The sequence below is a fragment of the Acinonyx jubatus genome, chromosome B2 (genome assembly GCF_027475565.1).
Source record: "Acinonyx jubatus isolate Ajub_Pintada_27869175 chromosome B2, VMU_Ajub_asm_v1.0, whole genome shotgun sequence".
Lineage (NCBI taxonomy): Eukaryota > Metazoa > Chordata > Mammalia > Carnivora > Felidae > Acinonyx > Acinonyx jubatus.
In genome coordinates, this window is record NC_069385.1 from 11,532,149 (window position 1) to 11,539,373 (window position 7,225).

The 7,225-nt window shown below is 38.0% G+C and overlaps 1 long non-coding RNA gene across 1 annotated transcript; it reads right to left on the minus strand.

The window, feature by feature from the left end:
* Positions 1 to 594: 594 nt before the first annotated feature.
* On the minus strand, positions 595 to 3,205 carry LOC128315797 (uncharacterized). The gene is made up of 3 exons (XR_008298871.1): positions 2,817 to 3,205; positions 2,387 to 2,493; positions 595 to 2,193 (listed from the first exon to the last, which is right to left on the minus strand). It is a non-coding gene; the product is annotated as an uncharacterized LOC128315797 (long non-coding RNA).
* Between the last annotated feature and the right edge of the window lie 4,020 nt (positions 3,206 to 7,225).

The following is a 7,225-nucleotide window of genomic DNA, read 5'->3' on the forward strand; positions in this document are numbered from 1 at the left end:
AAGCATTTATTTACATTTTTAAAGTTACTAGTGGGTTTGTATTTACTTCCACTATCTAATTTACCCTGTCTGGTTTACTGTCCTTTTTCTTGTCTCTTTCCCTTCTTTTCCTCACTTCTATTGGATTGATAGAATTTTCTTTATCTTCAGTTATCTGAAAATACCTAAGTTGACCATGATTTTCTCTGGGCACTTTGAGCATATTATTCCGTTGTAATCTGAACCTTCTGATTTTTCATCAAAGTCTGCAGCTAGTCTAACCTGCCGTTCACTTTTTCTTTTTTTGAATGAGCACATGTCAAAGATTTATTTAAATCATGAATGAGAAAATTAAAAAGTTGGTGAGCTGGCTCTAAAAAGTGTAAGAGGGGCAGAGGTATTTAGTCCTGAAAGAAAAAGTGCCACATCCCATACAAAACTGGTTAATGCACAAGACTGGAGAATATCACAGTTATAAGCAATACAACTCTCACCTTTGTGATGAACACTTCTTAACCAGACAGAAGCCATTTGCTTATCTGCAGGGTAAAATTCATTTACATTGCCCATATGACAAAAATAATTTGAGTAATTATTATTTTTATACAGCGTGAAGTCTATCCTTATAGATTTGTAGCATACCCTAATTAATAGTAAATGATTAAAGCATATATGCTTAGAGAATCAGACAATCCTTGGGTAGTCCTGTTGGATAATGCTCTGGGTATGATTGGAAAGGATATGAGCCATCTTTTTATCTATTTCCAAGTTCTGGATTTTTAAAATGTGTGTTTATAAATTTTCTCCATGGAATATTCTTGTTTCAAAAAGGTGTGGCCTCATGGGTGCAGCATTCAATATTAATGAATACATATATGCACTATAGGATAGTCATCAAGTCTAGAGTCATATGGTATTAAGCAACCATCAAAATAAAAAACATTGTCAAAGATTTTATAAAAACCCAAGATTGCATTTTTCAATAATCTCTATTCCCCAGTGCTTAAATAAATCATTGCTTGTATTTCTTCTATTTGGAGGCTAAAAAGCCAACCCCCAGAAATCTATCTCTGTCAGATTCTGCCTGAAGTACCTAGGAATCTGTGTGAGTTCCTCTTTCTGAAATGTCTCCAATCTCCTAAGGTTTCTCCTAATGTCTCCCTGTAAGTCTGGGACCCTGTAAGACAGAACAAACATGAGAACAGTTTTCAAGGAGAACTTTGTAGGCGTTGGTTCCACCCATGAAGTGCGAACCTTGACCCTTAATGGTGGGTTTTTCATAACTGAATAAGTGAGATTTATTCTGAAACATGACACTCCAGGTACAGCCTTTATTAAAAAGTTTGTTCAATTACATTCTGATTAGTTTCAGTAAATGAATGCAAATAATTACCTGGCCATTAAAGGTAAAGAAACTCAATGGAAGTATTTGTTTCTGAATTTGGAGGAGTTAGAGGGAACAAAAGGCAAACATACAGTTATTAAACTGAGATTAGACATAGATCAAGAAGATGACCCAGCAATTCCTTTCTTAAGTATATACCCCAAAGAATTACAACAGGGCCTCAAGCAGATACTTGCTCACTGCAGAATTATTCACAACAGCCAAAGGTGGAAACAATCTGGATGTCTCTCAACTGATGAATGGATAAAGAAAATGTAATATATACACATAATAGAATGTTATTCAGCTATAAAAAGTGATGTTCTAGGGTGCCTGGGTGGCTCAGTCGGTTAAGCATCTGACTCTGGATTTTGGCTCAGGTCATGATTTTGAGGTTCGTTGACTTTGAGCCCTGGATCGATCTCTAGGCTGACTGTGCAGAGCCTGCTTGGGATTCTCGCTCCGTCCCTTTTTTCTTCCCCTCCACCATGCGCTCTCTCTCTTCCTCAAAAATAAATAAATAAACTTAAAAAAAAAACAGTGAAGTTCTGATAAATGCTACAAAATAGATGAAACTTGAAAAATCTTATGCCAAGTGAAATAAGCCGGATGTAAAAATTCAAATATAATCCTCCCCTCCCCCGGCCATCCGTGATCTCCCCTTTTGCTCTCTGTGGTCTCAGTTACCTGTGGTCAACCACAGTCCAGAAACAGATGGTCCTCCTTCTGACATATGGCCAGAAAGTCAATAGCAACCCAATGCTATGTCTCAGTGCCTAGGTCATTCCCCTCATTTCATGTCATCACGTAGGTGTTTTATCATTTCACGTCTTTACAAGAAGGAAAAGGGTTTAGGCACAGTTTTGAAAGAGAAAGAGACCACATTCCCATAGATTTATTATAGTATATTGTTATAATTATTCTATTTCATATTATGTATTGCTTTTAATCTCTTACTGTGCTTAATTTACAAATAAATTACCATAGGTATGTATGTATAGGAAAAAAACATAGTATACATACAGTTTGGTACTATCCCTGGCTTCAGGCATCCACTGTGGGTCTTGGAACGTATCCCTCTGGATAAGAGTGTATCAACTATATTGTATAATTCCACTTGCATGACGTCTCTAGAACAAGAAAATTTATAAAGACAGCAAATACATTAGAGGTTACCAGGAGCTGGAGAGTGGAGAGTTAATACTTAATGGATACAGAGTTTCTATTTGGGGCAATGACAAAGTTTTGGAAATAGATATGATGATGCTTGCCCAACATCGTGAACGTAATTAATGCCACTGAATTGCACTCTTAAACATAGTTAAGATGGCAAATTTTTTTGTTATAAATGTTTTACAACAATTAAAAAGAAAAAAAAAAAAGGAAAGCAGCTGAGATCAAGAAAGAAAGCGCCTTCCCATATAGCCAGAAAATAGAACATTAAAAACCCTACCAGCATTATTCCAAAATAAATGATCACAATTAGATGTTCTTCTTGAGTTCCTTCAGTCATTCTTAATTTATTCTTCTTCCATTAGAGCTTGAGTCATCAGTTGGCTTCTATAAAATTATCTGGTACTGAATTACAAAGCATCCTGGAAATCCCACGTCCCTCTGCAATTTTCTAAGCGATGTCACCTTCTAAGTCTATTTTCTGAAATATCAGTTGTTAAAAAAATACCTGGCAGAGTCCTTTTCGTGAGCTCTGAGGCTGTTCTTTATTGCAGACCAAATTTCTGGCTTGTGGCTTAAAGGAGAGCCTTCAGGCGAGCATGAGAGAGAAGCGGAAGCCGTATGTTGATGACAGAATAGGTAACAATATCAGAATGTGGAGTAGCAGAGTTCTCTGTTGGAGTATGATGCATACCTCTTTTGTGAGGTTGTGATCAATGTATCCCTTTAGAATAGAAACTATGTTGTGTTCTATACTGATAAAATCGAGGGAAAGTCATATTCCCGAAGCCTTGAGCAGATAAAATTCCAGTGATGTTCTTCCAATGCCTTACTGCATGTTTGATGTTTTTTTTTTTTTTTTTTTGCTGTTGCTTATGTATAGAAAGGGATAACATCAGCAGATCTAGCAAATAAATACGTGCAGCTCCACTCTGTGCCCACAGTTCCATTTTATATCACAATGCATCATTGCTCCAACAAAGATATTTGTGGTTTTAATTTTCTCTGGCAGCTACAAAGTAATTTTCCCTTCATTGTACTAATTGAGGGATCAATTTTTTAAAAATCGGCAAAGTCAACAATTTTTATACATTGGAGGCTGGCGTATGTTTCTTTCCTTTGGATCAATGGTGCCGACCTTTATAACCTCTGCTAAAAAATATAAGATTGGAAGTATACCTCTCCACCTCTCTCAAGCCTACAATCCCCATAAAGTTGGTCCATTAATTACAAATTGTTAATATGAGTTATGCAGAGTCGCTTGTGCTCTGTTTTCTACCAAAGAACTTTATTCCAAATCAGCTGACACTGACAGCTGATTCAATACACACGTATGTAAAACAATTTTCTATTAAACAACTCTTGGGATAGAAAAACAAGTTGTTTAATTAAAGTCTAACTGACTTTCTTCCCAAGTTATGTGCCTATTTATTCATTTAGATGAGCTTAATAACAAATACGGTTGTGATGATAAGAAAAATAACACAAGTAATCACTCTTCAGAAAGCAAGATATTAGATTACAGTTCACCACAGGGAGATTTCTTTCTACGTGGTTTTTTTTTTTTTTTTTTTTTTTTAGCTCCTATTAATGTCATACGGGGGACTCCTTCCTTGTATCTGGTCCCATCCTCTCTCCAGATTAGGGCTGGTTACTGGGGACTCGACAGGTTCAGGTGGAAGGTGATTATAGGTGAACATTAAATCTAGAAGGCCTGAGCTTCAGGGCGGGTCTAAGTAGGAGAATGGGCTAGCAGGTGGTAATGTCACAGCCTTGGCCAGGAGACAGGTTATTCTGGCAGGGGGCTGGTGGGAGACGTGTGGAGGTGGGTGCAGAGCCTTGAGGTCAGGGAGAGGCTTTGGGGGAAGCAAGGTGGTGTTAGGGCTCCAGAGAAAGTGAGCCAAGGAGGCGCTAAGTGGGAAAACAAAGCAGGAATTTTTGTGCTTAAAGAAGCACCTTTTGCTGACTCTTTCAAAATGGTTTGTCTCAAGTCTGTGTTCACGACGACAAGGCAAGGGCAGTGTTGGTCTGGTTCACTGCTAAGATCATGGTATTTAGTAGAGTTTCTGGCATGTAGTTGGTGCCAGTAAATACTACTGAGTTAATGAATGGAAGAAAGCAAAATTTTGGGGGACATAGTTTCCGACATTTTATAAATCAAGGGGCTTGGTTCCAAAACAAACAAGAGCCCAAATGAACCTCGACACGAACTCAGTGTGGCCCCAGATCCCACAACAGAGTGGATCCTGCTTGTAGAGTTCACATGGCTCCCGTGGGAACACATGTAGGTGCCCAGGGTGGGGAAATATGCCAGTCCTACACATTATCTTCTTTCCTTCATTTTCTTTTCCTTTCTCTTGTGGCTCCTGGCTTCTGGGTTTATGGTCTGCTAATTGGCTGCACCATAAAACTGAGGTAAGCACACAGAGCATGGATCCAGGAAGTGGGGGATACATGAAAAGGGTAACAGAGTTGAAGCCAGGTGAAGAATCTAAATCCTGAATAAATAATTGAGCCATCAAAGAAGTGTGAATTCAAACAAAAATGAGCTCTGATTTTCATCCCTTCATATGGGACAAACAACTGCTATCTCACTGCTGGGAGATTTCCCTTCCTTCTTCCTCCCTCCCTCCCTTCCTTCCTCCCTTCCTCCCCTCCTTCCTTCCTTTCTTCCTTCTTCCCTCCCTCTGTCCATCCCTCCTCCCTCCCTTCCTCCCTCCCTCCCTTCCTCCCTTCCTCCCTCTCCCTCTCCTTCCTTCGTGTGTGTGTGTGTGTGTGTGTGTGTAGAGCAAAATGTGGATCTTAAAATTGTTGGTAATGAAAAGCTTGCTGTTTGGTGAGTCTCAAGAAATCTCTGCATTCTGGGGTGGCAGCTGGAATTTGTCCCCAGCAGATTCTTCATTTGTCTTTCCAACGGTGGAAGAGATCATCACTTTGGGATGTTGAGACAAATACATATAGGCGCCCAGAGTTCTTGGGAACAGCGCCAGGATCTGCATGAAGGACCTTCAGATATTGGTCTATTAAATTATGTACAAGTAATATAAGTTTGTCTCATTTAGGGGAAAATTTTATCGCTGTGAAATTTTTATAATAATATTTTCCTTTGGCTGAAGATGACAAGTTGCATTTTGGTCTAGAATGAAAGCTGACGCCTTGATTTTGGACTTTCCAGCCTCCAGAACTATGAGAAATAAATTTCTGTTGTTTATAAGCCACCCAGCTTGTGGTATTTTTGTTACCACAGCCTGAACAGACTAAGACAAGTAGCAGAGAAATTTAAAGAGATTTAAAGTACTAAAAAATTGGGAAACATTTTTTCATGTATATTCTATTCTCCATTTTCTAACTTCTAGCTCTAGTAAACTTTGTATGGGCTATCATCATTTTAGCTGTGATTTAGGAAATTAAGTATGAAACCTATGTCTATACATGCAGTGGCCTGGATTCAGGTAAGCCATAGTGTTACGGGAATGAATTAACTAAATGGAAGAATGACGTGCAGAGAGGCCCGGAGCAGTATTCTGAAATGGAAGGGACAGCCATCTGCTGGGATGAATGTGTGGATACTCTAACAGTACCCTGAGGAGTCTCAGAAATAACCCAACATAATATGAGGAAAGTGTGTTGTCACACAAGATGGGACTGTGACTGCTCATTGGGTATTGAAGGAAAGGATAAAAAAATTTTTTTTAAATGTTTATTTATTTATTTATTTTGAGAGAGACAGAGCATGCGAGGGAGAGGCAGAGAGAGCGGAGAGAGAGCGCATCCCAAGCAGGCTCCACACCATCATCAGGGAGCCCAACATGGGGCTTGATCTCGCAAATTGTGAGATCATGACCTGAGCTGAAATCAAGAGTCAGACACTTAACCAACTGAGCCGCTCAGGTTCCCCAAGGATAAGAATTTTTTAATTGGCTAAATTCAATGTATGTAAAATTATTGATTGGAATATATACATATATATTAGCATAATCTGTTTGGGAAGTTATTAAGAAATAGTATCACATTCATATATTTTGGCCCTGGAATCCTATTTTATCAGCGGTTGACTTTAAAGACAGTGATAAGTGATGTATTTTTTACTTTTATATTTTTTCCTTTTCAACAATGAACACATTGTAATTGAACAAAATATACTTTATTGTTAAAAACTATAAGCTTTGGGGGCACCTGGGTGGCTCAGTCGGTTAAGCATCTGACTCTTGATTTTGGCTCAGGTCATGAGCTCATGGTTCATAGGATCAAGCCCTGCATTGGGCTTCGAGCTGCCAGTGAGGAGCCTGCTTGGGAATCTCTCTCTCTCCCTCTCTCTCTCTGCCTTTCTCCTGCTCTCTTTCTCTCTTAAAAATACGTGTTGATAAGAAAATTTTTCTAATTTATGTTAAGTGGAGAAAAAGTGAAAAACAATGATGTATAGTACAATTCAATATTGTAGAAACATTTATTATGAGCATCATATAATTTTAATATATAAATTATATTATACATCAAATCATATTCATAACTATTCATGATATGTGTTCCTAAATTATATATTTAGTTATATATTAAATGATATAGTAAATATTAATATTTAATATCATTGCTTTTAGGATGTATGTCAGTATATATTTCTTAAAGATAATCGACAAAATGTTAAAATGATTACCTTCAGGCACCAGTGTAGGTATGGGTAAGTTGTAG